Below are 9782 nucleotides of genomic sequence, written 5' to 3' on the forward strand. Positions count from 1 at the left end.
GAGGGGCGCTGGGTGCTGCTGGGGGTGCTGGGTGCTGCTGAGAGGGGCACTGGGTGCTGCTGGGGGCGCTGGGTGCTGCTGGGGGTGCTAGGTGCTGCTGAGAGGGGCGCTGGGTGCTGCTGGGGGTCTAGGTACTCTGGAGGCTTCTGGGTGCTGCTGGCGGGTTCTGAGCACTACCTGGCTCCAAGTGTCAGATTTTCTCAGTTACCAGCACTCAAGGTCTTTTGCCATTTTCTGAGGGAATCATGGAAGGAGAGAAGGGGCGGGGAGGGAGGGAGACAGAGGGACGCAAGGACCAAGTCTCACACCATCAGGATTAGGAGGAGACGGGAGCCGGATCGGCGAAATAACAGTGCGGGAGCCTCAGATCAGGCTGACTCCACATGAAGAAACGGAGCATGGGGCACGGTCACGCTAACATCTGATTTCCTGTTTAACTTAGATATTCTTGGCAACGAATTGTTTGCAGAACCCACCGGCATGCCGGTTTTGACCCCCAGGGGTCCTGACCCCGCGTCCGGGTGTGGCCGTGGGAGCGGGATGTGACGCGGGCTTTGGGCCGAGGACCTTCCGCGAGGCCGCAGGCCCGCCGAGCCACCCAGGTCGCGGCTCAGGTGGGAGGCCGACCATTAAAAGTTTAATAAAGAGGGGGCTCCTGGGGGGCTCAGTCGGTTAGGCCTCCGACTTCAGCTCAGGTCATGATCTCACGTTCGCGGGTTCGAGCCCCGTGTTGGACTCTGTGCGGACAGCTCGGAGCCTGGAGCTGCTTCCGGTTCTGTGTCTCCCTCTCTCTCTGCCCCTCCCCACTCATGCTCTGTCTCTCTCTGTTTCAAAAATAAATAAAACATTAAAAAATGGTTTTTAGTTTAATAAAGAGACTTCAAAGACGGGAGGGTCTTCTGCATGGGCCACCCGAAGACGACCAGGGCACCGTGTGGCATGCGGGCCGCCCCCACGGTGCCAGGCGGGTCCCGTGGGGTGTGCCCTTCCGCCGCTCCGCGGCGCCCACGGCCGTGGGGTTCATGGGAGGCTGACAGCTCTCCGCGTCCGGTAACAGTCTCATTAAACCTAAGCAAACACGCGGTGCTCGGGAGCTCTGCGTTACAAATCTAATTGAGACTCCACAAAATAAGACAATCAGGCCTGCACTCAGCCTCTCCATTATCTCGCACGGTATATGCCTGCTGCCTTGTTAAACAACAACAAAGAAAAACAAGTTCCAAACGGTCTGTCCGTGTGTCTGGGAGCTGCGGGGACAATAGGACGGTCAATCATTCCTAACAGCGGGCCCCACCTTCCCGGGGTTCTCAGCGGCAGCCTCGTCGTGCGGCCGAGTGGATTCTACACGTGGGATTCTGGAACCCTCTGGAGGCCCAGGCGCCCCAGACACCTGCCCCCCCGACCCCGGCTCCGCTCTGACGCTCTGGGGTCCCAGACGTCCCGCTGGCCTGGGTGGGCCGGCGCGTGAAAGTGTCCCTGGCAGAAGCCGCTTCACGGGCAAGTGGGGTGGGGACGGCTGTCCCCCAGCGCACGGAGGGCAGGGGTGCGGTGGGAAGACCGAGGCTTGCTGAGAGCAGTCCCAGGTCCTGCGGAAAGGAACAGCCCCCTTAGCACGAGGCCCGCCCTCCTTCCTTCCCCACGCACGCGGCCATGGCTTCCTGGCGGTGTCCCTCCCTCCCGGGGGTGGAGGGGGGTCAGGGACACGTCTTACTCTCCTCTGCTGCCTTAGCTCCGGGCACGGATGATGGATACTCGCTGTGTTGACAAAACTAATGTTTGAAACTTCGAGTTAATTTCAGGAACGTCCTCACTAGACCCAAGCTGCCCGCCGGCCCGTCCCGGCCCAAATCCAGGCAGACATGACCTTCCACATTTGCGGGCAGCCGAACTTGCGGTAGATGGCTCAGGGGCACCTTTCGGAGGCGCTGGTCCAGCGGGGAAGGAGGCCCACGGGACCCGGAGCCGTGTGCACTGCCGCGTGCGCCTCGGGCAGAAGGGGCTCGGTCCTCGGGGCCCCAGCGCTCCGGGCGCGGTGGTCGCTACACACATCCGCCTCTCGGAGACATTCAGGGCCTTTCTCTACGAATACGCGCACCCAGGAAGGCCGGGTCCTTCTCCCAGCCTTGCCTCCCAGCCAGGGGGCAGCCGAGCGGGTCACGGCGCCCGCGAACCGTTCGTGTTCCTATCCGCCCGCTCCCCTCCCACCTGCGGAAGAGGCCGAGCCGGCAAACAGAGCGGCTCTTCACAAGTCGGAGCTCACGTGCGGTGGGACACGATTGACAGCCAGTCAATCCTCCGGAGCCGGGGTGACGGGGTCCCGGTGGTGCCTGGGTAACTCGCCAGGCGTGCCCGGGAGAAAGCCCTGGGGGCGTCCAGTTCCCGAGCCCGAAGCTCACCTTCATTTCTGCCGGCGCGTCCGGCCGACGGAGCTCAGGGCCGCCCCGGCACACCTCCGGGGCCGCTCCACGAACCCGCGACGCCGGCCGGCCGCGGGGCAGAGCGGTCACTTCAAATAACAGTACGAGCAGGAGCTCTGGCCTCCTAGACACCCACTAACGCCCTCCCTGCCTGCAGCCGCCGTGCCCTCGTCGGGAAACAGGGGCGAGTTGCTGTTTTGAGGGCTTGCTGCTGAGGCTGGTGACGTGACTGACACCACGGTCCTCACTTGCAGCCTGCGGTGTAGACTCAGGCTGGTTTAAATAGAAATTACACTCTGGGAAGCCTGAAGTCGGAGGTTTATCACCCCCGGCAGGTCCCGGGGGAGGGAGGCCGGGGGTCCGTGGGGGGAGCGCCCAGGGAGCAGGCTCACGCAGGTGGGGGCCCCAGGGCCGCTCCTCCAGGCTCAGCGTGGAGGTGGAGTCCGCAGGGAGCCGGAGGAGGGGTCATTGGGCACTGGAATGTCACCTGGTCACAGCTGGGGGTGGGGGCAAGGTGGGGGCGCGGGGCAGGGGCAGCCTGGCCACCTGGGCGGGAGCTAGAGGCGTGTGCTTGGGGACGTGAGGAAGCCGAAAATAGGACGGGTTCCAAGTGTGCCACGCAAAAGGGAGATGAAAGAAGCGCTGTGTCGCGTCCGTGCAGCCGGCCTGCCGGGGCCCTACCTTGTGGACGCCTCTCCTCACCGAGCACCAGGGTCGCGTGGTGTCCGAGCCCACCGGGACCACGTCCCGCTGGTGCGGGGGAGCTCCCCGCCGGCCTGTCCGAGCACCAGCTCCCGGGTCGCTAGCGCCCTCTCGCCCAGCGCTCCGTGCGGCCGGCTGCTGCCTCCGGCCCTCGGCCGTCTTACGTCAGCCCCCGCTCGGGTGGGCCGGGAAAAAGACGAAGAATGACCCAGTCTGAAAGAGCACTCCGCAAAACTGGGTTTGTTTTAAGACTTTATTTTTTAGGGGCGCCTGGCTGGCTCCGATGGTTAAGCGTCCAACTCTTGATCTCGGCTCAGGTCATGATCTCTCGGTTTGTGAGAGGGAGCCCTGTGTCGGGCTCCGAGCTGACACCGTGAGGCCTGCTCGGGACTCTCCCTCTCTCCCTTTCTCGGCCGCTCCCCGACTCTAGCGTGCATGCTCTCTCCCTCTCTCAAAATAAATAAACATTTTAACAGAAGATTTTGCTTTTAAGCAATGTCTACACCCACCGTGGGGCTTGAACTCATGACCCTGAGACCAAGAGCAGCATGCTCCCCTGACTGAGCCAGCCAGGGGCCTGCAAAACTGCTTTCTTACTTTTTAACGAGCTAACACTTCATGAAAGTAGTAGGGTAAAGCTCCCCACCCCCCTTCCTAAGAAGCCAACTTTGAGGAGAAAACTAAGAGCAGCTGCCGAGTTGTGTTAAGGAGCCCTGGTGGGGACGGTCCACAGAGGAGCGATCACGTCCGGGCGCCGCCAGGGGTGCGGGGTGGCGCTTTGCTGTGTCTCTGCTCCGACCTGCGGGCAGAAACAGCCCAGCCAGGCAGGCCGCCAGCGTCCGCCAGCTCCCGGGAGCCGTGTCACCTCTCCCAGGACACGTGTGCTCCGGAGGGCTCCCAACATTTCAGACAGAATGTTCTGGGTTTGTGGGAGCGTTCCCTCACAGTCTGGGGGGTAAGCTCGTACAGAACAAGGGCAACAAGTCAGTGACGTCAGCATTCACTTTTCTCATGTCCGACGCGATGCGTGTAGGTCTTACGTGAGTTATTATTCGGAGCCCAACCCGATGCTGCAGAGGCGAACATGTACCCATTTTTCGTGGGAGAAAACGGGATGGGTTCACTGAGTGGCCAGTGCCACATGGCCAGTCCGAGGTAGAGCCAGGATCCGGAGCCGCATGGCCGCCTCCAAGGCTTTGACTTGAGAGAAAGTCCACTCCTGCCATGGGATTATTTTCTTTAAATCTTGCTCCAAGTTATTTTTCTTATTTTTATTTAATAAAATAATTTGCTGTCAAATCAGAAAATTAATGATCTATAGTTTGTCCGACCCTGTAGCTCCCAATACTCATCATGTATCTTGGACATAGAAAGAACTCACTAGGTATCAGGTGGGTTAATTAACTACCTAATCAAGCAGTCAATCGAATGTGTCACCGGGCTGCAGGCTGCGGGGTCTGGTGTGCCAGGGCAGTCTCCAGAAAGCCTTCCCTCTCCAGGCCCCCGTGCTGAGCACAGGACAGAAATATCTGAGACTGTAGAGAGAGAGATACACGTGGTAGGTAGACAGATGATTGGTAGATTGATGGATGGATAGATGGATGCAGGGGCAGGTAGATGATAGATAGATAATAGGTAGAAGATATCAATAAGAGAAGAAGAAAGGAAGGGTGATCTATGGCCTAGAGAAGACGGTGGGGGACCTGGCCTGCCCTTACGTGGCACGGAGACTGGCAGGAAAGCCCGGGTTCGAACACGGCCCTTGGCAAGCACTTCAGCATCAGAGACGGCCCCTGCAGGGGTGCAGCTGTGAGGGAGGAAGCTTCCCGCCAGCTGTCCTTCAAGACCAAACATCCAGAACTATGTAACTGTCCGTGGAGGGTAGAAGAGGTCTGTTGCCTGTGAGCACCTCAAAGGCAGGCTGCCACCCAGCCATGCCCAACCACACACACCAGTGCGATGGCTCTCAAGGACATTATGCAAAGTCGCAAAGCACGTATTCAGGGTGGTTCTATTTATATGAAGTTTTAGAATGCACAAAACCAGACACACGCCGTGTCGAGCGCTATAAATAATGTCATAAAACAAAATGGAACGCAAAGGGGGTGACGCGGAGTTCAGGGTGGCAGTCCCCTCGCGGGGGCGGGGAGAGCCCCGCACCTGCACACAGGGGGGCTCCGGGACTTAATCTGGGGGTGGCTCACAGACATGCAACATGCTATCATTATGTTGTGCACACAGATGTTAAATATTCTTTTGTATCAGTTCAGTATTTAAGCTGCAGAACGAGTTGGTAAATTTTCCCACAAATGCCCATCCAACGGCACACTGGGACGGGGGCTGGAAAGGGAGAGGAGAGCGCGTGAAGTAATGACAAGGCGCCACCTTCCATCAGGATCCAGGCAGGCCTCCAACGAGGTCCCGTGGGGCCTGGGAGCTAAAGGAGAGAAGGCGCCAACCTTGAGAAGGGCCAAGGAAGGCACACCCCAGGGCGTGGGGACGGTACAGACCGGGTCCCTGGCGGACGTGGAGGAGGCCTGGGGAGCTCAGGCGTCACAAAGAGACGGTGCAGATGAGGCTGGGCAAGGCAGCCGTGCCACGACCGGGGCTTGGTTCTAGGACACGGGAAGCCCTTGGCCGACTTTAAATAGGACGACATAGGACCCCAACTCATAATTCTGCAAGGCACACACAGTCAACTCCAGAAGCAAAGCAAACTGGTTTTACCCTAGAGAATCTAAGTACGAGCAAAGAGGTGTGTGGGCCTGGCTCCGGCAGGTGTGCTGGCACGCCACCTCCAAGTGCTAGTGGACGGCGCGGGGCGGGGGACCCCCTACCATGCTCTCCGCAGAAGCGGAGCAAACGCTTCGGCTTAGCAAGCAGTACGTTGTGATCGTGTTGCCAACATCGCCAGGGTGGCCGCCACACCACGGTGGGCACATGCGCCGGCCGTTAGCCAACAGCAGCGAGGCTCAGCAGGTCACTCGCTCGGGCCCAGTGCCTACCGCAAATCTACAAGTCCTTTGGGTAGGCCCCTCGGCAGTGGTCAAGCCGCGTAAAACTAGAAGGTAGTGTTTCAGGAAAGAACACCTCAGATACGTTAATCCTCCCCCCACCTTACAGAAGGGGAACTGAGGCCCAGAGAGGAGGTGAGACCTCCCGAGTGTGCCCTCGCAGGGTGGTGAGTAGCAGACTCTAACAGTGGGGAACAAGCACCAGGACTGGGGGTCCCTGACCGCTAAGAGCAGACATGCAAACAGCTCTCCATGACTATCAGCGAGTGAGTCCCGGGGGCCTGGCTGTTCGGGCGGTCCCCTCGGTGAAACCTCCGATGCCCTTCCCTCCTGGACAGCCCAGCGCCCGATTCTCCGGAGCTGACGAGAACTCAGAGCTGCGTTCACATGGCCTCAGGGACCACCCAGGTTAGTTTCAGCAGTTTCTTGGGTCAGCACACAACCGGGCAGCACAGGAGACGTGACTGCAACAGCGAACTTCTGGCTGTGGCCGCGCTGTTTGCAGACTCACCCTCCTGGTTCTCAGACACCGACACACGCACGGAAGCAGCTCTTGGAAGTTTCTGGAGACCAAGCAAGGCAGCCAGGACTTCAGGGCCAAGGTCCTGGAAGGAAGGGAAGTGCCTAGAGGTGAGTCCATGCTGAAGCCCCTTCCCTCTCTGGGGTGACGGCTGGGTGGCAGCCAGGGACACGGGGGGGGGGGCAGAGCGGGAGCTTTCAGCGGTCACTTAGAGGCTGACCCGGAGTTTGGCCCTACCGAAGCAGCCGCAGCGTGAGCGCAAGATCCAGAGGAAAAAGAACCTCACGGAAGTGAGTTAAGAACACTGCCGTTTCTTTCAGGACATTTCCTAAAGCCCAGGACACTCGGCTCAGGCGAGAACTCAAGAAACCAGTCGGACAGCAGCTCCTACTGGGTGAAAGGGCTGAACGGGCGTTCCAACCACCTCACGGGGCTGGAGTTCGGGTCCACCAGGGAGGAGGGGCCCCCGCAGCGACCGGCACCTCCAGTGAGACCCTGGACCCACGGGCAGACTGCAAGCAGCAGAGCCCTGTGCAGGTCGTGGTGGTCTTCCCAGACTCAGCTCTCTCTCCGAAAATAACAGCTTGTCTCTGGAAGTTCATAATGTCCTTCAGGAGCTTACAGTTCTTCATATGTAATATTTCACTTTCAGTAAAAAATTACAAGGAAATAGGTCCAAATGACATAAAACTAAGAAAAAAATATAGACCGCAGAACCAATGCTGAAGGTGATCTGGGTTTTGATTTCCCTAGACATGATTTAAATAAGTATGATTGAGATGTCTGAGAACACATACACAATTAATTTCATCAGAGAACTTGCGTGTGTAAAAAATGCTGTATTGGAAGTCTTAGAACTAAAAAATAATAATGTAATAACTGAAATTGAAATTTCACAGATTAACTTAAAAGAAAATCAGAAGGGCATCTGGGAGGCTCAGTTGGTTAAGTGTCTGAGTCTTGATTTTGGCTCAGGTCGTGACTGCACCGTCGTGAGATCAAGCCCCACATCAGGCTCTGCTTAAGACTCTCTCTCTCCCTCTCCCTCTGCCCCTCCCCTGCTCCTGCTCTCTCTCACACACGCACATACTCTCTCTCATGAATAAATAAATAAAAGCAAATTAGATGTAGCAAAAGAGAAGATTAGTAAATTGGAAGGGAGGTCATTAGAAAATATTTCAGATAGAAACATATAAAAAAGTGGTTGGAAATGCAAGGGGAGAAAATAATTCACATAGGACATGGGAAAAGATCCATCACACATGTAATTGGATCTCCAGCAAAGATGAGACAAGGATAAGAGGGCAGGAGCAATATTTGAAAATATACCCAGTGAGAGTTTTACAAAAGCGATAGTGTGCCCTAAGCAGGAAAAACCGTAAGACGCCTGCATGCATCACAGTCAAACTGCAGAGAAACAGAGACAAAAGAGGGAAAGGATGCATCACCATTACAGAAGCAAGAAGAGTGAAGGTAACTTTTCCACAGACATTACTGAAACCAGAAATTGATAGAATAACATCTTTAAAATGCTACAAGAAAATTACTACCAACAAAATTCTGCCTCTATGGCAGACATTCTTCAAATAAAGAAGGCACAGGGCGGGCGCCTGGGTGGCTCAGTTGGTAAGTCTCCAACTTCAGTTCAGGTCATGATCTCTAATTGAGCCAAAAAAAAAAAATTGAACAAGAATGATGTATCGATTCAAAAGAAACTAACAAAGAAAAATGATAAAGATAAATTCATAAACATCCAATAGCAAAATGATACTTTTCAACCTAAAATAGCAGTGACGGCATTACATGGAAGTGGACCTTATTCTCTACTCAAAACGCAGACTTAAGATTGAATTTTAAAAAATGAGTTGAATGCAAGAGAGACACCTTAACTATAACAACATAGACCATCAAAGGAGAAGACTAATCAAAAGAAAGCTGCAAAGATTAAACAAAACCAGTGAAGTTATACTAATAAAAGGTAACGTGGACGTTGGGGTTGGGAGCATTACCAGAGATAAAAGAGGATATTCCACAAGGAGAAACTGGTCAGTCTAAAAGGTCAAACCCCAAATCTTCATGTACCTAAAAAATAGCCTCAAAATATAAAGGTGAAAAGTAACAGAAAAGCCTGGAGAAAATGATGAATGCACAGTTACACCTGAAGTTTTTAGCTCACTTCTCCCTGCTGGCAAAACAGCAGATAAAATAATCATTAATGACATAGAATATTTGTACAAAATGAATGAATCCATACATGATACCAACCACAGTAGAATTTGGCTTCCTGCAAGTGCACCGCTGACATTTTCCACCTAGACCAGACGCGGGGCCACAAAATAATTCTTACTGTCACCAGACTGAAATCATACAGGGTATGTTTTCCCATCGCAAAGACTGTACACTATGCCCCACCCATCAAGATTAGAGATACAAAATTCGTATACAAAGTACACTATACACGTAGCAATAGCCTCACGGAACATCCGGTATCTGGGAATGACGTAATACCCTTTGTGTTATGTTATTCATGCATTATATTATCATGGACTCCTGTATACAAAAAACTATCAACATCCCTGGGAGAAATCACGGACACTTTAAATAAACGTGAGGGGAGAAGGAATGAGGAAACTTGTCCACAAGCAGCCCGATTCGGCTCTAGCAAATTCTACGAGAGGGTCCACAGACTGAGGGCAGGTCACCCGTCAGAGACCCGAAACCCCAGAACAGGCCTGCCTTGCACCCTCTGGACTCGGCCCCCCGTGAGGAGCAGGCCCCCTGAAGGGCGGCCTTGGGGTGTCCAGCGAGGCGGCTGGAGGGTCAAGGTCTCCCCCGCAAGTCAGAGCTCCGAGGTGCACGCCGTTAGGCACCTGCTGCCCTGCAGGGGTCTTCTCTCGGGCTCGCCGGGCCGCCCTCCAGGGGTGCAGCGGAGGGCAGCAAGGCCAGCGGGACTGACGGCCGTCGTCACTACGGTGGGCCCATCTGGGGGCCACAGCGTCTCCTTCCTCAGCATCCCTCCCGCACCCCCTTCTTCCGCAGCCCACCTCAGCAGGTGACGCGCTGTGACCCCATCCTTCTGTCTGGCAGTCACCACCCTGTTCGGGACGCCCGGGTGCACTGGGGGACAAG

This window comes from Suricata suricatta, chromosome 3, assembly GCF_006229205.1.
Source record: "Suricata suricatta isolate VVHF042 chromosome 3, meerkat_22Aug2017_6uvM2_HiC, whole genome shotgun sequence".
Lineage (NCBI taxonomy): Eukaryota > Metazoa > Chordata > Mammalia > Carnivora > Herpestidae > Suricata > Suricata suricatta.